This window comes from Dermacentor variabilis, chromosome 8 (assembly GCF_050947875.1).
Source record: "Dermacentor variabilis isolate Ectoservices chromosome 8, ASM5094787v1, whole genome shotgun sequence".
Lineage (NCBI taxonomy): Eukaryota > Metazoa > Arthropoda > Arachnida > Ixodida > Ixodidae > Dermacentor > Dermacentor variabilis.
Window position 1 is genome coordinate 158,567,131 of NC_134575.1, and position 22,961 is coordinate 158,590,091.

Consider the following 22,961-nt stretch of genomic DNA (forward strand, 5'->3'; position numbering starts at 1 on the left):
ATATTGCTTAGAACCCAGTGCTTTCTGCTCCACGGATTGAGCTAGGATATACACGGCGCGTCCCACGTGTGCCAGCAGCAGTAGTTGATGGAGACAAACTTTGTTTTCTGACTTATGTCTTCCCAGGATTCTTACGGGACCAAGCTGCATTCAGCATTATCCTCTTTTGTTCGCTCGCTGTGATGGACATTCCATATGTTCTAAAGACTGAGTGATTTCCGCCTCTCGGATTGGGCTAGGCTATACATGGCCGGTCACTCGTGTGCCAGCAGCGGTGGTTGAGGGACGCAAACCTTATTTTCTGAATTACGTCTTTCCAGGATTCTACAAGATCCAGCCACCTTTTACTTCAACCCGCTTTGTCCACTCTCTTTGAAGGACATCACATATTCGGCTGAGAATCCTCTGCTTTTCGCAACTCGCATTGAGTTAGACCCTACACCGCGGTTCAAACGTGCCGCTGTAGAGATTGTTACCGCGCGCAAGCCTTAACTTCTGACTTCCGTCTTTCGAGGAATATAGAAGATCATGCTCCTTACAGCTTCAACGTGTTTTGTTCGCTCGCTTTCAAGGACGTTCCATATTCTGCTGAGAACCTTGTGCTTTTCTATCCTCGGACTGAGCTACGCCATAAACGGCGGGTCACTCGTGCTAAAGCAGCGTTGATTGACAGACTCCAACCTTATCTTCAGATTTATGTCATTCCAAAATTCTACAACATCCAGCTGCCTTCACCTTCAACCTACTTTGTCAGCTCCCTGTGGAGGACATTCCATAATCTGCTAAAGATCATCTGCTTTTCACCCCTCCTATTGAGCTAGGCCATACAGGGCGGGTCACACGTCCCACAGTAGAGGCTGTTGACGGACGCAAACATTATCTTTTGACTTACATATTTCCAGGCATATAGGAGTTGCTTACAGCTTCAACGTGTTTTGTCCACTCGCTGTGATGGACTTTCGATATTTTGCTGAGAACCATGTGCTTTGCGTCCCTCCGATTGAGCTAGGCTGTATATGGCAGGTCACTCGTGGACCATCAGTGGTGGTTTAACGCAAACCTTAGCTTCTGACTTGTGTCTTTCCAGGTTTCTACGAGGCCCAGCTGCATAGAGCTTCAACCTGTTTTGTCCGCTCGCTGTGATGGACATTCTATATTCTGCTGAAAACTGAGTGCTTTCCGCCCCTCAGATTGGGCTACGCCATAAACGACGGGTCAAACATCCGCAAGCAGCTGTGGTTGACGAACGTACACCTTATCTTGGAACTTAGGTCTTTCAGGGATCCTTCGAGATCAAGCTACCTTCAGCGTCATGCTGCGTTGTGTGCTCCTTGTGAAGGACGTTCCATATTTTGCTAATAACCCTGTGCTTTCCGCCTCGCGGAGTGAGCTAGGCTGTACATGGTGGGTCACTCATGTCTCAGCAGCGGTGGCTGAGGGACGCAAACCTTTTCATCTGACTTATGCCTTTCCAGGATTCTACAAGATCCAGCCGCCTTCTTCTTCAAACTGCTTTGTCCGCTCCCTGTGGAGGACATTCCATATTCTGCTGAAAATCCTCTGCTTTTCACTCCTCGTATTGAGCTAGACCACACACGGCGGGCAAAACGTTCAGCAGTATAGGCAGTCAACGGACGCAAACCTGATCTTCTGACCTACGTCTTTCCAGGAATATACGAGATCCAGTTGTTTACAGCTTCAACCTGTTCCGTCCGCTCGCTTTCAAGGACGTTTCATATTTTGCGGAGAAACCTGTGCTTTCTGGCCCTCGGATTGAGCTTCGCCATAAACGGCGGGTCACTCGTGCACAAGCAGCGTTGATTCCTATTTATATGTCTCTTATTGACACTTGGCAGCAGAGGCGGTGGGCAGACCAGTGGTTAAGAATCTTCTTACGTTCACAGAATTGGGTGACCCTTGAAGCCATCTGTAGACCGGTAGCCGCGGACTGTGGAAAGCGTTCAGGAACCGCACTGTGGCTGGCTGAGTGCATCTGCACCGCCTACTGCAGCGAAATACGCACAGCCTACTTTCGGGACCACGTGTGGCTGACGTCACCTGCTGGACCCGATAAAACTACGCTCCAATCGCCTTTTCGGACACTTGGCAGCAGAGGCGGCGGGCAGAGCAGTGGCTGAGAATCCACTTACGTTCACAGGTTTCATGAAACAATTCTTTCTTTTCTTTTCCTTTCTTTTTTTACTAGTCTTCTTGCTGCCTCTGCTGCCATTTGCCATTTGCCTTTTGATGCTCTCATTTGCCGTTTTAAATATATCTCGAGCTCTGGCGCTGATCAACTACGGTGATGGGAGGCGACGTCGCTGACCTCAGACGAGAGATGGTTCATCTGAAACGTGAATTTCGGAAAGAAATAAGACAGTTAAAGAACTGCTTGGAATTTGTCAGCACGGAATAGGAAAGCCTTAAGAAAGAGTGAAAACACAAGGTAAGAAAATGCAGATATGAAGGCCATTTAGGAGCCACTAAAATGTGAGCTTGACGCTCTGCAAAACAAGCTCATGAAACAACATTGCAAATCGTGACTCAGGACCAGTGCTCCAGAAATAGAAACATAGAAATCAAGGGAATCCCGTTGTCAAAGAATGAAAATCTTGTGAACGTAGTCAGCAAAATTGCCGATACGATTGGCGTATCGCTAAGCGAGGAGGACATCAACGTGTGTCACCGTACTCCGAACCGAAATGACAATGCAAGCCAAAATATTATAGCTTTCAGTCGCCGAGCGAAGCGTCATCTAGTCGTTGAGAAGGCATACAGAACACCGTTTCTTTGTCATTTATTGTATCATTTATTTTATTTCATTTACATATTACTGCCTGGCGCCTTTTGGCAGCCAAATCAGGAAGGGGTCACAAAACATTGAGGCAAAACAAAAGAAAGAAGGAAATGACTAACAATGAGCGCGCATAAAATTTACTAATGCATAATAATAATAGTAATATGATAATATTCATCTTTATTTCTCTCTTTTTAAAGAATACAGAATTATACACAACTAAACATTTATTAACTCATAAACAAATAAAAAATGGGACACGGAATGCTCACACAAAATGAGAAATAGTAATGATGGTACTGACAAGGCGCGTGACAAGAAATACAAGAAAAAAATGATTGCATGATCGCAGAGACTGGAAGTTTTCACTTACTGCATCACCAGTGAAGCAGTTACGGCTAACTTAAAAAAAAACTGCCATCGAATGGCATCGCACAAAAGCTACCTCAGTGCTTTTGACCTTGCGCAACCTGTAAAACATGCAATGAGGTATGCTCGCACATGTAGTATTAAACAGAGGTGGTAGCTAACCTACACAAATGAATTTTGATCGTATGTCACCCGAAAAGGGCCCCCACAGCCATGGAGATCATTGTCGAGAAAAATCTTGTCATCATAATTAGTATTCAAACAATTGACACATGCACACAAATTTTTTTTCAACTTGCATTCAAGCTACTTGGCATCCCGGCAAGACATAAAAGATGTTGCCTTGGCTTACTGTGTGGGGAATGAGGCGGCTAGACTCTGCAGTGGTGTGTAAGTCATATGGTGGCGATCGTGCCTCCAAAGTATTAAACAACTGCAGAACAGCACGACAGCCGCAGAAATTCCTTACATTTTTTTCTGCTTAAGAATTTTTTTAAAGCTCACATGCTGTTCACAGCTCCCGTCAGGTAGCCCTGCTTCCTGCCAGAGAAGCAGGGTCATATGTATAAATGTCTCATTTACACACTGCCTTCAATGTCACTGATTACGCACAAAGACTTTGGCCAAACATCCAATGCAGAACATGCAAAACCAACTCTAGAACTGAGCCACGGAACACACAAAAAAATGCAAGCAGTGTGGCTTGTGTATGATAGTTGTAGGAGAGGTAGAGGTTGTCTATGTTGGCAGTGAACCTCGCCTCATGGCTATGTGGTGGCAAGACTTTTCCCTTCCTGCTACCTCTTCTAATAATAATAAACAATTTGAAGAATAATTGCGCTGCTAGAACGCCCCGACAGGCTTTACAATTTGCATTATAAAACCGAAATTTTCAATGGGGTCTGGTTGAAGGTCCATTACATTTCTTGTTATTTACAGGCATGTACAGGCATCTCTAGATGCATGCACGAACTACATGCACAGGTGGTGAACTCGAAAAGGTTCATCGCTGCAAGACAGGCTGAATGAGTAAACACAGATGAAAGCGATAAACATCTGTCTTTCAACAACAAACGCTTAGTTGCAAGTCAGTGCTTCTTTATCGTAGGTGTGTTGCTAAAACATGTTCACACATCTCTACAGCAGCAATGGCCAGCCAACCAGGCCCACAGATATCAACTCTACGAAATTCTTGAATAATACCGCACAAAAATATGGATACAACACAATGTAAAATAAACAAAAAAGAAGAGCTGAGGGGCTTTGACAAGACAACAACAGAGAAGGAAACGTATATGAAGCATAAAGGAAAATAACTGTCGTTTTATTTGTAATGTCAACATCAAAAAGAGAAGGGAAATGAAAGTGGACAAAATATAATTTGCCACTGGTGGGAGCTAAAACCAAAACCAATTGAGCTAGAGGCTATTCCACCTTTAATTTCAGATTTACACGTACTAGATCACACTACCAGTGCACGTACTAGATCTCACTACCAGGGTGAGATCTAGTACGTGCACGTACAGGCTCAAGAAAGTTTGCAGAGCGATAGCCATTGCTGCAGCTCTACTGGTAAAGCAATGCAAGCATAATTGAAAGGTTGTGGGTTCGTCTCCCATAAATGGGAAGTTACCTTGTCATATACTTTCATTTTCCTCCTTATTTTTGCATTTCGATATAAATTAAATACATCAATGATTTCCTTTTGTTTCATTGTCTCTTGACTTTATTATAAAAAGTATACATTAAAAAGCATTAATCTTTGAATTACTTTCCTACTTCCATCAATTTAATTTTTATATCGAGATGCTTATCCTCACTGACACCTCTCCTGTGTTTGAGCAGAGAGACGGCAAAAGTTTGAGGTCGTCCTGTGGTTTGCATCTTTTGATTGCACTTGCACTTGAAACATTGCCTAATTCCTCTAATATTAGCTGACCCTCATCTTTCTTCTTCCTTTTCTTCCCTCTTGACGTTGCTTCAGAAGCAATGCTTCCCAACATATCGAGCCTACGACTGCCTGCTGAAGCCAGAGATGCTTGTCACTGCGGCCTGCTGTGGTGTGCCTCAGAATACTCAGGAACCTGAACTTCTTGAAACATCGGTGATTCAAGAGATTCCAAAATGCCCTGAGACTCCAAAGACTCAAGCCACGCCGAAGACAGAGTCTATGCTGGCGCTTGTGACTCTTCACTTGACGGTGATCGCACTTCAAGTGTTGCCAGATCGGAAAACTGGCATATTTTTTATTAAGATGCCTGCAGCACTTTCCTCCTCACTCGATGAGGGCACTGGTGGAAGGTTGGCGGATATACTGCATGTGAGCGTAATAAGGTTTGCACCATATTGTCAATGTGCAAATAATGGGCCAATCTGGATGCAAAAATATATGAAGACTCAAATCCGTCCACATTTGTTTTAGTGTGTAATTTTATGAGAGAACACTGAAGCTCTGAGTCAGTTTTGTAGGAACAAAAGTGGCTTGCCTACACAACCAGGATTTACATTTTCTGCATGCGCTTAGTGTAGCTTTTGTATCTGTTGTATCGTTCACGAGGGTTCCAATGTGGGCTTGTTGGTAATGCATCTTCAAGGGGGGTATGGTAGCGCGATTCAAAGACGGGGCAAAAGAAGACGAAAGACAAAAGAAGTGTGTGTCCCTTTGTGTCTTCTTTTGTCCCGTCTTTGAATCGCGCTACCATACCCCCCTTGTTGGTGTAGTATCGTCATGGCACCGCACGTGCCTACGAAGCTGGGCGCACCTGCTGTAATCACTTTCTTACCTTACTCTCTATTTGTACCTTCCCCTCTCTCTTGCTGTGCGCTATATATTGCACGCGATACTCGTAATAACCGTTCTTTGCTCGGTTGATCTTCTTGGGAGTACGTGGTTACTTCAGTGGCGACGAGGATGGGATAAGCCTGCCGCCCCACCAGCAACACCCCGGTAGCCATGGTCGGATGCGCAAGCCCACCGGAGTTCGAGGAAGCTACCGATCACTGGCCGGCATATCTAGTGCGGCTAGAAGCTTTCTTCGAAGGCAACGACATCACGGAAGAAAAGAAGAAGCGAGCATGGCTAGTAGCAGGGCTGAGCACTCACACGGTGGCCCTTGTTAGTGGACGCTACGCGCCAACAAAGGTGAATGAGCTGTCGTACAATGAAGCCCTCGACATACTGCAGAAGCATTTTTCGCCCAGCCCCAATGAAATAGACCAATCCTACAAATTTTCCTCACGCAACCAGATGCCAGGAGAGCGAGTCAAAGATTTTCTTGTAGCCATTTGGCAATTGGCGGATACCTGCAACTTCGGTATTCGCTTGAGAGGATGCTCCGGGACCGTATAGCTTGTGGTTTGCAAGACAACTCGGTACGTCGTCAACTGCTTTCGAAGGCATCCTTAACAAGAAGAGAAGCAGAGGAAATCACCTTACCAGTGGAAATGGCGGAAGAAAATGTGAAGACATTGAAGACTGCGCCTGAGGACGAAGGCGTACACATGTTAAGAAACGTGTATGCATGACGTGAACGTCGGCCACCATGCTTCAGGTGTAGAAAAACAGGGCACGACCCCAGAACGTGCCGGTTCTGTTCGTCGAAGTGCTACCGGTGCCACCAGCGCTGTCACGTTCGCAAGATGTGTCCCGGACAAGCAGACAGCAGAACGAGGGAACCGTTCACGTGGCCACACCAGCAAATTAATGCCGTGCATCCGTCAGCAGGAAACTGCAACTATCCGGAATCAGAAGCTTTGTTCCTCGTTGAAACGGTAGAAAATTTCGTTGGAAACATTCACACCGTAAAGGCGATAATGTGCACTCTACTTTGGAATAGAATAGCGATCTAGTTGCAGCTGGACACAGGGTCGCCGGTTTCTATGATCACTTGGCCCACCTACGTACAGGATCCAGATGCCTAGCCGAAACTGCAAGAATCGCCGCTCAAGCTGTCATGCTTCCTTAAACCACTGCCGGTGCGTGGCCAGTTACAGCTGGACGTTTCCTTGGGTTCGAAGACCAAATTAGCGGTGCTAAGTAGTTCCGGGCCGAACCTGTGTGGTCACGACGTCATCACAGCGCTGGACCTTCTTGGGGAGCCGCTGCTCAGCGCAACGCAGGAAGATGAGAGTGCAGCCATTCGTGAAGTTGGCAGTGGCGTTCAAGTCTTATTAGAATTTTCCGACGTGTTTCGACCCGAGTTAGGGCTCATAAAGGGACCACCCGCCCGTTTGCCATTGCGGGATGATGCTGTTCCTCGGTTCTGTAAGGCACGGCCGGTGCTGAAAGCGTTCTGCTCAAAAGTGGACGCCGAAATTGATCGGTTGGCTGAAAATGGAATTCTTGCCCCGGTCGCACACTCGGAGTGGGCGGCACCCGTGGTAGTGGCGGTAAAGCGTAACAGAAACAATCGCTTATGCGGCCATTTCGAACTACTGTCAACCAAGCCTGCCATACGATCCAGTATCCTCTCCCGCGCATAGAGGACATCTTGGCGACGTTAAACGGCGGGGAAGTTTTTACAACTATCGATCTCTGGAACACCTACAGTCAAATTGCGTTAGACGAAGAATCACAACTGCTCACGACGGGGCCTTTTTTTGCTTCACACGGCTTCCGTTCGCAATAGCCTCTGCGCCAGCGCTATTTCAGCAACGCATGAAAACAATTTTGCAAGGACTGCCCGAAGTACAAGTCTATTTGGACGACGTAATCATTGCAGATAAGCCGGTTGACGCCGCCACCGTACCCCGAGTTCTGGGAAGGTTCCGCGGGTTCGGGGTGCTGCTGAATTGGGAGAAGTCAACATTTCGTGAGAATGAGGTTGATTTTTCGGGTTACAAAATCAACGATAAGGGAGTGCATGCCAAAAGGGAAAATCTTGAGCCTATTCTGGATGTCGGCACACCCACGGGAGTGCCCGTGTTAAGGTCATTTTTGGTCTGGTCACCTATTACCAAAAGTTTCTACCGCAGGCAGCCACGATCCTTGCACCTCTGTAGGAATAATTGCGCGTCAGGACGGAGTGGAAGTGGGGCATTGCCGAGCAGCAGGCGTTCCAAGAGGTCAAAGCACTGATAAGTAAAACAGAATTTCTTGCCCATTACGACCCAGACCAACCGTTGGTACTGGAATGTGACGCTTCATCAGTCGGCATTGGAGCCGTCCTTTCTCACGGCTCAGCTGAGGGGATCAGGCAACACATTGGCTTCCGCTCCCGCATACTCACAGACGCAGAGCGGTAGTATTTGCAGCTTGAAAAGGAAGCCCTGGCATTTGTGTTTGGAGTGGCGAAATTCCGGGCATATTTGTTGGGTAGGAAATTCACACTTCCGACTGATCACAAGCCATTAGTCAGTATTTTCAATCCAGATAAGCCAGTTCCAGCCATGGCGGCCGCCCGCGTACAGCGTTGTGCCCTCCAGTTGAGCACCTACTCCTACATCGTCAAGTTCAAGGACGGCAAGGCGAATGGTCCGGCTGATGCACTCAGCTGCCTGCCACGGGCATCGCCTTCCGAGGAAGTGTCCGGACACCAGGACGGCGCTGATGACTGGGAGTACGTACTTGTCACCGCCTGTTTGGACAGTAGAGTGTTGTCAGCCAAACAACTGGCCCGCTATACGGCCTAAGATGAGGAGTTACTTGTGGTGCGGAAGTGGATGCAGGAAGGCTGGCTACGGGATTTCGACGATAATGGGCCGCAGTTTGCAAGCCGGAAATTCTAGACTTTCACTACGGTGAATGGAATCAAGCACATGCGCACTGCACCATATCATCCTCAATCGAATGGGTTGGCGAAACGAGCGGTGCGTACCGTAAAACAGTCTGCAGAAAAACAGGCAAGGATCAATGAAAACGCGGCTGGCCAGGATCTTGCACAACTACCGACGAACGCCGCGGTCGGGCGGAAAAACGTCGGCTATGCTGCTGATGGGGCGTGAGCTACGCTCCCGATAATATAACTTGTTGCCGTCAGAAACAGAGCGTTACAGTTACCCTTTTGCCAATGTTTTCTTGCAGAAGGATAAACCAATTTGGGTGCAAACTACGGTTGCCTCGGAGACCCATGGACTCAAGCACGTGTCCAAACAACAGAGGGGTCTCGTATGGTGACTGCCTAGCGACAGGAGGGTGAACTAATGCGACGACACTTGGATTAAGTGCGACCGCGTGTGGTGGTGCAGGACTCGGAGCAAGTGCAGCCGCGTCTCTCAGCCAGAGGCGACAGAGCTGTCGACAAGACCGCTAGTGCGAATACGATGGATGAGACCACAACCCTGGAACTACGAAGTTCAACCGGTTCGAGACGTCCGCCTGACAGGTTCTCTCCCTAAGAGAAGAGGAGACTGTTGTATCGTCATGGCAACGCACGTGTCTATGAAGCTGGGCTAACCTGCTGTAATCACTTTCTTCCCTTACTTTGTATTTGTACCTTCCCCTCTTTCTTGCTGTGTGGTATATATCCCGCGATACCCGTAATAAACGTTCTTTGCTCGGTTTATCTTCTTGGGAGTACGTGGTTACTTCAGTATCTTTTTCTGTTTTTACTTGTGATGCATTCAAGCAGTTCTTATGAGATCTGCCTGCCTAATGCCTAGTGATTACTTCTACTCAGAACAGTGCATGATATTTGGAATGTTTCAGTTTTGAAATACTTAGCAGCAAGCATTCCACTACACTTAGTCACTTAATAAATTTCATGTTGAAAGACCTATGCTTGCACTTTCTAAACATAGAGTAGTAGAATTGCTAGGTCTTGCTTTAGCATAAGGCTCTCTCCTGTTCTAGTTTTTCTGCTTGAAACATTCTTGACCTGTAACTTTGTTTTCCTTTCACTTGTTTGTAAACTTCATCTCATTCCAAACTGTTTTTCTTACCTGAATGTACGTCTAAACACAGTGTGAAGCTGTGTACGTAGTAGTCAGTGCATTTGTTGTTTGTATTTAGGAAAGTACGTATAGTAATGTTTGTCTTCTTGCCATCTGCCTTGTAAAGGGTGTTTTGGCCCAGCAAAGCTGATCTTAGCGAGCAAGTCCTTTCAGAAGGTTTTTTGCCTCTTCTCTGGACTTTTCCACCGCTGCTCCTACTGTCTTGCCAAATAGCTCTTACTGAATGCATCATACTGATATTAATGTAGTCGTTGAACCATTGTCATTCCAGCTGACTACTGGCTACTGTCTTGTACGAGCGACCACTACCGGACGTAACGCAAATACCAAATAAAATAATGTAACTAGATCGTGGTTTTGGCATGTGAAATTTCAGTAATCATTTTTTGCGCAGTGCGAATGTGTTTAACTGGATCATGTAGTCTTTCCTTGAGAATTTTGCTAAGCAGGATCAACGTTCTACACAAACATCGTGAAAACTTCGCTTAAACTAGTAACCACAGCACCTGAGATCTGCCGAATAACCGCAGGCTGATAATTAGGTAAGGACACTGCTGAGCAGACACAAAAAGAAGAATTATCAGTTACACAGCTGACAATGTCGTCAGTACTATGGTGCATTTATTCATACGGCATGATGACACTGAATGAATCCCTAAGCAAGCTAGGTAATATTTGAGGGTCTGTGATGAAGCACCGATTTGCACACTGCTGGCACGCAACAAAATGCAAAATTAAAGCTGTGCATTGCAGTGCCCAAGACACACGTGAATATAGAAACATGCAATACTCGGTTAAATACTGGCCACTGACTTGCACGCTGCCTTCTAGGATCAGTGCACAGAATAAAAAAACTACTTGCATCTTTTCTGTTTTGTTTTTGTGTGTGCATCATGCAAGCCCTTTTCTTTTTATTCATCCTGCTAATTTGTATGTGATATGCTCTGTACTTCTGTCTTATTCTTTATTGTTAGGTTTTTATGTGCTATTTTACTTGTTATTTTGTACCTGCATTTCTGCTTTCTCTGCACCCCACTGCAAAGCCAGACTGGCTTTGTGGGTACCTAAATAAATAAACATACAAAGCTATCCTTGTACTTTATAAAATATGAAGACGCCAAATAAACAGACACACACAAGAGAAGAGAACGGGACTTGTGTGTGTCTGTTTATTTGGCGTCTTCATATTTTATAATGAACAGCTAATAACAAGCTCAACAAGAAGTGCTTTTATTCTATCCTTGTACCGCTTGTATGTCCCCTTACCGGATCACATTTAAGGAAATATGCGATAATCGGAGCAGCGATGCAGCACAAATATTTTATCGCCAAGTAGACAAAGCTGAATATAATGCATACTGTGCGTTGACTTACTTGTGCTAGCAAAATTTTGAGTCGATTCCCATAAGTGCGGTGCATTGCCAGCTATAATACAAAACATACGGCATCGCCGGTCACCGTGGTAAAGGGAAAGCACTAGAATTACTTGTTTCATTTTTAACACGCCGGCTAAGATGGAAACTTCAAGATCACTTACGGTCTACACTTCATCGTGCAGGGCAGAAACATCATCTGGTCGAAAAATAGCCATGTGACGTCGCCGTGAATGTCGACTGGCACGGTGCGGCTTTTTTCTTTCTGAAACGTCTTCCCAGGCGCTGAAATGTATTCCCCAGGGACTTCCTCACTTCTGTAGCGCTGTGATAACTTCATATGCCCAGATGAAACGCGTTTTTGACATCTGCGAGTCGGCTGATGAGAGAGGCAGCTTATACGAGTGCCACACAGCTAGGCTTTAGATCGCGATCGAGCGCGATCAAATTTCTCGAACACGATCGGTTCTACGCAGATTGCGCGGTACAGGCAATCCTGATCACAAAATCCGACCCCGATCGGGCTCGATCACGATTGAAACTGCTCCGGTATGACGCCCGTATGAAATTCCGAGCACTCACCTGTTCAGCAGCGTTGGGCATGACGATCCACGACCACCTCGTCATGTGCTTGTTCTAGTGGCGGTTGTGTTTCGCCTGCTACCAAAGCGCAGGTCGAGACTAAACGCAGGCGATCAGCGCTTCGTTGTTGATCACCTCCATAGCCTCTGTGCTCTATCGACACGAAACCAGCAGCGACTCCCGGTGTCTCCGCACGATTCTGAAACTTCAACAACCTTTTCGAACCGCCGGAAGCGTACATGCGGCCCACGTGACATCGGCGCAGACGCTGCCATGTCCGTCGCATACGCTCAAAATGACGCCCAAGCTCAAGATTTCCTTGACGCGCGCAATTCCTGCGCGTCTGCCCTCCCTAGACGGGTAGGACAGGCGCGTACGGCCTCGCAGACGCCTGACGCGTAGCCAGGCGCACACGATTCACCGCGTGTGGTTGGGCCTTTAGGCCGTTAAACGTGTCGCCCGATAAACACAAGTACACGTGTCAATATGGACTGCACTAGTTTTGAAGGGAGGGAAGCTCACAGTAAAATTGATAATAAAGAACGACTGGGGAATAAGGAAGAAAGTAAATGTGTAAGGACTGTGTTGAGATATCTGTACAGGAAAAACATTGATTCACAGCGGAAAAAAAGAACTATGAAGCTTACCAGCAAGTATGCGTTTAGCAGGGCCACTCAGAGTGGCCTGAAGAAAATGACCGTAGCGGCTTGTCCACCCTCAGTTCATATGCCCAGCACATCTGGTGTCCCTCACAAAACATCATCCGAGAGCGGTTAGGCGGGGCATCGCAAAGTCAACCCTAATGAATGCGCTTTGCCGCTCATGTACTCAGAAGTGTTTGTCCAATTTCCTGGCGCAAGAGGCTCGCCTGCAACAGGCTAGTTTTGCGCAGTATATCATCCCAGCTGTGGCCGAAGGTCTCCTTAAACCATTAAAGACCAGCGTGACCATATGGTCGCGTTAGTCTGCACGGTGGATTTGATTTAATTAAGATTAGCAAAACGGCACCAAAATCGCCTTCGACATGCCGTTAGACAGATGAGAGTTCCCTTTATGGATATCAAGTGGCAGCAGGTGTAAGTCGTTTTGTGGGAGCCCCTCGCAAGCGCGGGTAATAAGTGTTGATGTGCGAGTAGCGTCGCCATTTATCCCTTCAAGGGGTGATGTGTTTTTTTTTCACTACTTGTTTGAGCAATAGTCGGATATCCTTACCTACATATTGCTCTTTCAGTATGTGACCTTCGATGAGCATTTGTGAAAGATTAATGTTTGATTTATCGATGAATGAGCATGTTATCTTGCGCGTTGCCATATGGTCACGCTGGGCCTTTAGGCTACCTAACTTTTTATTTCTTTCTTAAACTGCATTCTCATCTCTTACACGCCTGCTGGCACGTTCCCGCAGTAGTTATTTCTTATATTATTGTCTGTATAGGTTGATTTTGGAATAAATAGCGAAGATACTCGAAGAAGACGATGACGACGCGTAAGTGATTTATATCGACATTCGAGAGGCTAGCACCTATTCTGGTGAAGAGTCGGCCGAGGAACACTCAGGCGGGCTCATTGACAATCTAATCGGGCGGCAGCTATGAGCCGGCGCTGAAACTGTTTTCTCTGATGGACGCTGCATTGGTGGATCCGACTCGGACGATGGCGACCCCAGCGGGCTAGGTGACAGAACATTAGAGGTTTCTTCTGCTGTATTTGGTGCGGCCATTCCTGCGAAATTATCCACTGCTTGTAAGTGGACGAACGGTGATCTCCAGAAAAGCCTTGGCTTATTTCCCTGCCATACTTTGCTGCTTACAGGGACTTTTCACCTGTTGAAATGTTCGAAATCTTTTTTGACGAAGCCGTCGTGGAGCTGCTAGTCGAACCAACAATACAGTATGCGTTATTTTTAATATGCCCGATCCAGAGGTTACGAAAGAAAAATGAGGTTTTCTTGGAGTGCTTGTTTTGTCCGCCTAAAACCGCTTGCCAGAGAAAAAGTGCCATTGGGACAGCGGCTTGGATATGCGCAACATGATGGCGTACAATGCTATGTGAAGAAATCGCTTCGTACAGATAATGCGATTCCTGCACTGTGCGAAATGCAAGCCTAACTCTTAGTGACAGGTTGGCAAAGTTGCGTCCATCGACGGCACTATTGAAAGCGAGGTTTCAGGAGCACTTTCAACCTGTGCGTCACCTGAGCTATGACGAAAGTATGATTGAGTATTATGGTCGTCATGGCTGTAAACAGCTTATACGCGGAAAGCCTATCCGCTTCGGGTATAGAGTATGGTGCCTAAATGCCAAGAACGGATACCTTGTAAACTTCAAAGTGTATCAAGGCAAGCAGGGGATCCCGGAACATCTGAAAAATATGAAAAGGACTTCGGAAAAGCAGCGGTGCCACTTCTTCAAATGGTGGATGAACTCGCAGCAGAGACGCACGACCTTCCTTTATTTTTCTATTTTGATAATTTATTCACAGACATGCCGCTACTCAGGCATCTCAAGGCACAGAGCTACAAAGACACGGGCACAGTGAAGCAGAACCGTGTTCCCAAAGAGTGCCCTATCACTCGACCACAATTCGTCAAGCGCCAACCACGCGGAAGCGAAGAGCTCGTGCTGAGTGACAATGGGATAATTGTAGTCCGCTGGATGGACAATTCTGTAGTAACGATCGTAAGCACCATTCACGGCGTAGAGCCAATGTCATCTGCTGACAGGTACTCGCGTGTTCAGAAGAAGCAAATCAAGGTGGCCCTCAAAAAACACTGTTGCTCAGTACAAGTTTTATGGTAGGTACAGACCAGATGAATGCAAATGTAGGCTCCCATAAGATTGTAATCCCTGGCAAAAAGAAGTGGTGGCCGATTTTCACTTAACTTTGTGATGTATCTGCCAGCAACGCTTGAGCGCTAATTCGTAGCACAGGGTTCAACGTCACGCTGTTGGAATTCCGCAGGCAAATTGCACAAAGCTACCTGATGCGATGGGAGAATAAGCATAGAGGACCTGGTCAATGCAGAATCCCAAAGACTGGTGATGTCCTGACTGGTATGCGGTATGACCAAGTGGCCCAATTTGTTGCACCAATACGTAATGGCAAGAGGTGGAGGTGTGCCTGAGATAATTGCAAAAGTGCAGTGCACACACAATGCACAAAGTATGACGACGGCATGTGTATTCCATGATCTGAACCATGTCAGACTAAATAAGTGCTCGACTATTCGCTATGCAGGTTTTCTGTGATGTTTCATGGCTTGAAATAAATGTTTTTCCCTTCGCGTATTTTGCTGTAGCGTAAGGGCCCAGTGTGACCATATGGTCACGGGCAATATTTCAAGAACTAATTAGGCAAGAGTAATAATTTTTTGCATGTGAATTATTAGTACAAAGGTAAGTTAATATATTAGATTTATTTCAAGATAGCAAGAAAAAAAAAAAAAGAAACCGGTCCCTAATGGGTTAAGATCTTAAAACGCGGGCGACAGGATGAGCAGTTTACTTCGCTGGAAATTGCGTGACGGAAACAGAAACGAGCAATAATACCGTACATCCACGATATCTCACACAGACTGAAGATTGGCAATAACGCAAATGTAAGCTTCATCTTTTAGGCACCAATTAGGCTGTCCAACTTGTGCAAGGCCACCTACTGTGGTTCTGAGAAGCACGGTTGCCGGAAAAATCACATGGAAGGCTATGTTCTTTGTGAGAACAATGTCGCATACGCACCACCCCTGTCCTGTGGCAAAAAATACATCGGCCAAACAGGAAGGTGCGTAAATGATAGGTTGCGTGAACACGTAAATAATGTGCGAACTGGGGCATCTGGCTTTTCACTGCAGATAGGATTGGTGTTGTCCCAGTTATAATCAGTGCAGTGTGATAGGAAGAAGCCCAACGCAAAGACACGTCAGATTATCGAAGCCGCGAATATCGCTAGTTTGGGCAACGCTTGTGTTAACTCGCCTTCAATCGATCTTCCAAAAAAGAATTCCGGCAACGGCGGCCGCATTTCGATGGGGGCGAAATGCAAAAAAACCCGTGTACTTAGATTTAGGTGCACGTTAAAGAACTCCAGGTGGTCCAAATTTCCGGAGTCCTCCACTACGGCGTGCCTCATAACCAGAAAGTGGTTTTGGCGCGTAAAACCCATTTTTTTAAAAAGAATTCGATTTTTAAGCGTGACACAGAGGGTGGCATGATGGAGATAGCATTTTAATCTTGCAGTTACAAATATTTTTTTTTCACCTATGCAGGGTAGCCTTTCTCATCTTCGATATCATCTTAAGATTTTTTAGCACATGTCCCGTTGCCATCTCATTTGTTCAAAACCAGTACATATGTGCATGCGTGCGCTGCTGTCTGTTCCCTATATTTATGTGTACCGGTTAGTTGAATAAAAAAAAACAATTGTTAGGAGTTACCGGTGTGTCAGCGTCGTCCTCTGTCTTTCGGTCCTTTTCGTGCGCTAAAAACCTAAAAATCCTTGAATCCTGTGACACAATGCAACTCAGTGTCGCCATGCTGCAAGTTGACTTGAGAAGGCATTCGGCCGCGTGCCACACAATCTGCTTCTATCTATGCTTAAATATGTGAATGTAGGTAATGTGATCAGCGCATGTGTGTGGATGGCTTCCACCGGATGTACGACGAGGTTGATAATGGACAAATCAGTAGGTGGGTACATGCCTGTACAGCGCTAAGTCAGACAAGGGTGCCTGTTATCATCGCTTCTTTTTTATATACATAGTGCCACATCCTATATGGTCGCCGCGAGTATGTGCCAGGCGATGAAAACGACTTCGAAGAAGCGCGTGAGTAGAAAAACAGAGACGACAACGACGTCACGTTGGCTGCTCGGATAAAGTGCTTTTACGCGTCCTCGACACCGGCTTTCCCGTCTCCTGATAGGCTGTGACACTGGTAGAGGTGCGAGTTAGCATTGCCTTATGCTCGGCACCCCTTCGCGAAGCCATACATCAAACGCGGAATCACCTGCGTTGGTCGAAACTCCTGTTCATCGGTACAGTCGCCGCCTGCTTGGCCTGACGCCCGAGTTCAACCCTTTGCAGGACCCTACAGGAACGCGTCTACCTACTTCCGCCATAGCTACTGCAACTTCATCGCAGGTGACGCTACAGAATCTTAAAATACCAGAAACGTTTCATGGTGATGATTTTGAATATGTCCAAGATTGGCTGGAACAATTTGAGCGTGTTGCCAGTTATATTGACTGGGGCTCCCAGCAAAAGCTGGATAATGTCTATTTTGCGCTTCAAGACAGTGCGTGGACGTGGTTTGTGAACCAGGAGAGAAGTTTGACCACATGGGATGCCTTCCCCACCCAGCTGCTAGACACATGCACTAGTAGTAGCGACAGAAGAGACAACGCGCAGCGCCTGCTCGAATCCCGTAGTCAAAAAGCAAACAAGAGCTTTGCCATGTTTGCAGAAGATATGACCCGCCTTTTCGGCAGAACAGACCCTGAGATGGCCGAAGAAAAGTAGTTACGCTATCTCTTGCGCGGAGTGATGGAGGAACGCTTCTTTTGTCTATTCTGGAACGATTTACTCTTGAAGCTGCAATATGTATAGGCACCAAATGGCACTACCGGCATGAGCTTTGCGTAAGTTGACTGTTATAGGTTGCCGATGCTGCAGAGGGGCCGATTTCCAAGTAATTGATGGAATCAGGCAAGTACATCACCCATACGTAGTATTGAAAACGCAAGACTGTTGTATGCCATTTCTGCGCAAATTAAGTGCCTTTAATGAAGCGGTTTAAACGAGAGAAGCATTTCACGGTACACGTTTGGCGTTGAAACACTCATCATAGGGGACACAAGGGCGTTGTATGTGCTTTCTTCTCACTTCCGGTGACACAGTGATGGAGCTCCTTGGCCCCCGCATCACAACAAAAAGACACGCGGTTTCGCAACGCTATACCTCCAGACCACCGCCTGGCGCTAGTTATTAGGTGATGAGAACATATTTTTGCTGTTGTACACGCCCTGTTGTACATATGCTGTAATATTGCTTTGCTTTTTGTTTTGCTCCGAAAACAGACTACTGGTCATATCAGGGATACTGTGAAGCTCGTAACGGATACAGCATAACTTGAAAGAATGCGAGGAATTTAAAACACATTTCCTTTCATTATTTCGGCGCCTGATGAGTTGGTTCTTGAACTTCATGTGGATTACGGTTGGTGTTATCATTTTAACAAGTGAAAACAACTGCTGGAACTGGAGGCGATTGGATCCATCGCTTTATAACCACAGTACACATGAAGACTTACATAGCGAGTGTAGCATAATTTGTTTCTCCCTTCTCTTTCCCTCTTTTCAGATTGCTGGCTCTTGGCGATACCCTGCGGTCGTCTGCCTTTGATTTCTTTAGCATGGAAGAAGCTTGGGCGTGTTGGTGGGATAGATACAGATTGGGATACATAGCGCAAAAAATGACACAGGGACAAACAGGAGCACAGTACGAGCGCTATTATTAGATAGGACAAGGCTGGCAGGTCCACAACGTGCAACCTTGTTTCAGAGGTGTGCCTGGCCATTTGGGAAGTGCTTGGCTCTATATACGTTATAACACCATCATCTCCGGATGAATGGTTGAGGGTAAGTTCTTTGATCTCATTTCCTTGCACATACTGCATAGAGCGAAAACCACTGACAGTATCGATAAAATGTAAGTCAGGCACTCAACTTCATGACCACTGTCCTTGAAACTAAATCGACTAGTACAAAAAATTCTGCATAAAAGCATAATTGTCAGAATAAATAATCTCGGTGTCATTGCCGAGGATACAAATCACTACTACGACTTCTAGGACTGCTATTCTACATGGAACATGTTACACATCCCCCACTCGAGATTATCTTCGCGGCTTGTGCTTAACATATCAATTGCGTTTTTTTTTCTGTCTTAAACTCAGGTCTCCGAGGAGTTTGAACGCATCTGGAACATGCCACACTGCCTAGGCGCAATAGATGGAAAGCATGTCAATATTGAGTGCCCGAACAATTCAGGCAGTGTGGAGAGAAATTATAAGAATGCTTTCAGCAAGTTGATGCTTGCGATCAGTGATGCACACTGCAGGTATGCAAGTACAGTTGCTTTACCTACAAGTGCGTGGAGCTGTTGTATATGCTGTGCCTGGCTGATTTTCTTTTCTTGGTAATTGCCAGCTTTTTTATGTGTAGTTGTGGGTCTCATCAATCCCAGAGAGAACGATGGCATGTTGTAGATGCATAAGAATCATATACGGCCTCTAGGAAGTCATCTGTAGTGTTAATTTCAGAAAGCAGCCAGTAAGAGATGCTTTCTTAAGAACTTATAATGAAAACATAGAGATATACTTCATGCAACCATATTTTACAAAAACACCTTTCGAGTAAAGTTGAAAATCGCGTTTTGCTTTTTACTAACCACTGTAAGGCACGGCTAGACCTTCTCAGATTCTGACTAGAGCCTTTCTAGCTCTGTCACCTATTAAACCCCTCAACGTAGGAGGAAGGTTGTAGTTGTACCTTTTAGTTGGTGTTTGAGCTGCCTGTTGATGTATGCAACAGTCGAACTGTCATGATTAGTTTTTATATGAGTGACATGGCAGCCATAGCAAGTTAAATGTGCCTATGTTTCCTTGAACCAGATCATATAAATATAACAACATTTGTTTCCCTTCCACTCTTAGATTCTTGTTTGCAGGAGTAGGCCACAATGGCAGCGAATAAGTTGGGGGTAATTTTGGCCGGAGCCCATTCTTCAAGAGAGTTGACCAAAGCCTGCAAGGGATTCCTGAAGACTCTCTTTTGGCCGACATTGGCAGCACGCCCTACTTCTTTGTAGGATACGAAGCGTTTCCTCTGAAAACCTACCTCATGAGGCCGTATGCAAGGAAGAGTAAGTAATACCATTACCTTCGTCATTTCTTGGCCATTACAGTACTAGTAATTAGCTAGACCTCGAGGAGTGATTTTACACACTTTTAAGGGTCTCGCAATATATCTGTCATCAGCCAATGCTGCCAACTTATGCAAATGAGGGATTGTATACAAGCATGGAAAGATCCTTTCCTCCATTGACCTAAACTACTCTAAATGTTACCATGGCAGTTATTTCTGATAGGTAGTGATTATCTGTAGCACACTTGTTGCGGTAAACATGTAGTGTGCTAGAACTTGGTGATCATTTATACTTGCGAATTTAGACAACTTTATAAGGAAACTGAAGCGGCGCTCCTTCTGCAGGTCCACCCCCTTTGTTTGGAAACTGTGTTGACGGGCAAGCTCAGCAACCACATGTTCAGGGAGCACCAAGACAGTTTTCACATCTACAAGAAAAAAGAATTTTCAACTATAGACTGAGCAGGACTCGACGAATTGTCGAAAATGCCTTTGGGATCCTGGCTCAAATGTGGCGCATCCTGCGCCGGCCATTTAAAGCCAAAGATGAAAACGTCAGAGGCATTACATGAGCGTGTGTATACTTGCACAATTTTCTGATGACAACAAGAGCTTCCTCTCGTGCAGTTTACTGCCCACCAGGAACTACTGATTATGAAGATTGGCAGAGACGTCAAACCGATGGAATATGGAGGCAAGAAGCGACGAGAATGGTGGACTGACTCCTGTGCCATAGGTTATCACCCAACGAGGTAGGTAATCATGTTGTGGAAATATCTGCGAACAAAACTGGGACTGCTGCTTAGTTACTATTCCCGCAAATAGCTTGATTTTATGATTAGTAGTTTAAGTGATGTTAATTGCCACATGTTGGAACAATATGGAGACAATAGATGGAGACAATAGCAAATGGAGCACGCTTTTGCTTTCTAATATTTTTCACGTGTTCAGTAATTGAAAGTGGCATCTGCGGTATGTGCAGGCTGCTGGTAGACATTAGTGCTCTTCCTCGTGGGTAAACAGTGTTTCTTCATGTCAATAGGAAAGGCCTTATTGCAAATTAGAACGGAAAAGCATGCTCTGTTTACTTGTGTCTGCGCCTATATATTTGGCAGCACTTGTGACAGACAAAAAGGCACATGCAATCACAGATCATGAAAAAGGTTTCAGCAGTTAACACCATAACAGCTGGCTTTCTAACAATGCTGGTTGTAAAAATTTGAATAGTTTTCATTGGTAGTTGCAGGTGAATACCACCCCCTTTCAGTACTGCACAAACCATATTTCCTGACATATTCCATATATCAGTAAATCTAAAAATGGGCCAAGCAAGAAATGCCAAAGGAAGAAATGCCATCCAAAATGTTTGTTTATTAAAGATACATTACAGGCCCCTGAGCATTGTGCGAAGGGGATATTATTCTTTACAGTGCGTTTGTAAACGCAATACAAGAAGGGAGAATTTCAGCTCAAAATAAGTAACATTTGAATACATGATTACAGATAAAAAGCATGAAACACTGGACGATACAGTCTAAATCAAGTAAGGAAAAAAAGAAACAAGATGCATAACAGATGAACAGAAGTAAAAAGTTTAGTGTTACACTGGTGAAGCAAAGTAGAAAAAAAGTGTGTGGATGAAGTAAGCATATAAAAAATTATTGAGAACATTCTTCATTCATGGCTCCTTGGAGCCGGTGGTACATCAATGTTTGAAATTCGAATATCGCATCTGACTGGTCTCTCGGGCCAACCATTCCCAGCTGTGCTGCAAGTGCCATGCACGTATGGCACACGACATCTTGTGGCTCCCGCTGCGGTTGTTGCTTCTGCTGCTTCTCAGTCCGCACCGCCTGAAGGTGCTCCATACAGGCAGCAGTTACAGCAGCATGCTGAGGGGCTTTCAATGGGCTGCAAGTTGAAACATATTTAGTAGTTGTGTATTATGTAATCATTGTTGATTTACCTGTGTTGCTTCGTTGGTCACCGCCGTGCTTTTTTCCGCCTTGGAGCCCTTCGAAGAAATTAAACCTCTCTCAGCAGCGAAATGCATTCACTCCAGAGGCACTGTAGCAAGCGGTTAGAGGGTAGCGTGTGCTACATGAGAAGTGAACAAGGTTGAGTCGCAGTGTTCTACCTACCTATCTGTGTCAGAGTCTAAGTCATCTTCTGTTGGTTGGCTGTAAAAATGAGTGTGTAAATGACATGTTTGTACAGATTACAAGGCATTTCAGTGATTGCAGTCTTGTATGCCTATATTAAAAGTTGTTTACCTTTCACTTGCAGCAACTGCTGGTGTTGCTGGGCTGCTTGACGGAACTGAGGAGCCAGAAGTTCCCGGCAGCGCAGCTTGGTCCTGGAGATTTCTGTTTCCAGTGCGCAACAGTTATTAAATGAATAAACCTATAATTATTTGACGGCTTAAGTTTGGGCAATAACCCTGTAATAAATTCATTTTAGATATAGTCATGACTGGCAGGAGTCGCAACCTGTACATGATAGAAAGAACATTGTTCAGGAACTTACTCTTCAGGAAGGAAGTCAAGGCTTGAATAGAGCCTGCAAGAAATATATTTACACAGAAGGAGAGCACTCTGAAAGGTTGCTAACTTGAGAGTGTAGGTTTTGTTCCCTCCTGGGTTTTTGCGTGGATAACATATAACAAGCAAGGCTACAAATGCTCGTGTAGATTTTGGAAAATTGCTCCACTCACATTAGCTCTTCTGAAATTGGCTCCGTTACGGCTTGAATGGGCAGAAAGTGTTTCCACTTGATAGTGGCAATGTCTGTAGCACCGGCTCCGCACTTCATGCTTGTTCGTATTTGGTTTCGAATCTTCGCGAATGTGTCCTTCAGGTTCTTAAACTTTTTTTGACCACAGCGAACCTGCGGAGAATAAAAAGCACCTTTGTCAAGTAGAACGAAGCGAACTGATGGACTGTTGGCTTTCATTCGCGCTCTTTCGAGTCATTCAGCATATCACCTCCGATTATTTTGAATGGCTTTTTACTATGCTCTGTTGCAATACTCG

The 22,961-nt window shown here is 45.6% G+C and overlaps 1 long non-coding RNA gene across 1 annotated transcript in view; it reads left to right on the plus strand.

Annotated features, from left to right (window-relative positions):
- LOC142590694 (uncharacterized) overlaps positions 1-22,350 on the plus strand; it is a 58,047-nt gene extending 35,697 nt beyond the window's left edge. The window contains exons 2-5 of the long non-coding RNA XR_012830220.1: positions 18,366-18,643; positions 19,720-19,928; positions 20,276-20,682; positions 22,217-22,350. This is a non-coding gene — a long non-coding RNA (uncharacterized LOC142590694). The remainder of the gene's footprint in view (positions 1-18,365; positions 18,644-19,719; positions 19,929-20,275; positions 20,683-22,216) is intronic.
- The last annotated feature ends 611 nt before the right edge of the window (positions 22,351-22,961 follow it).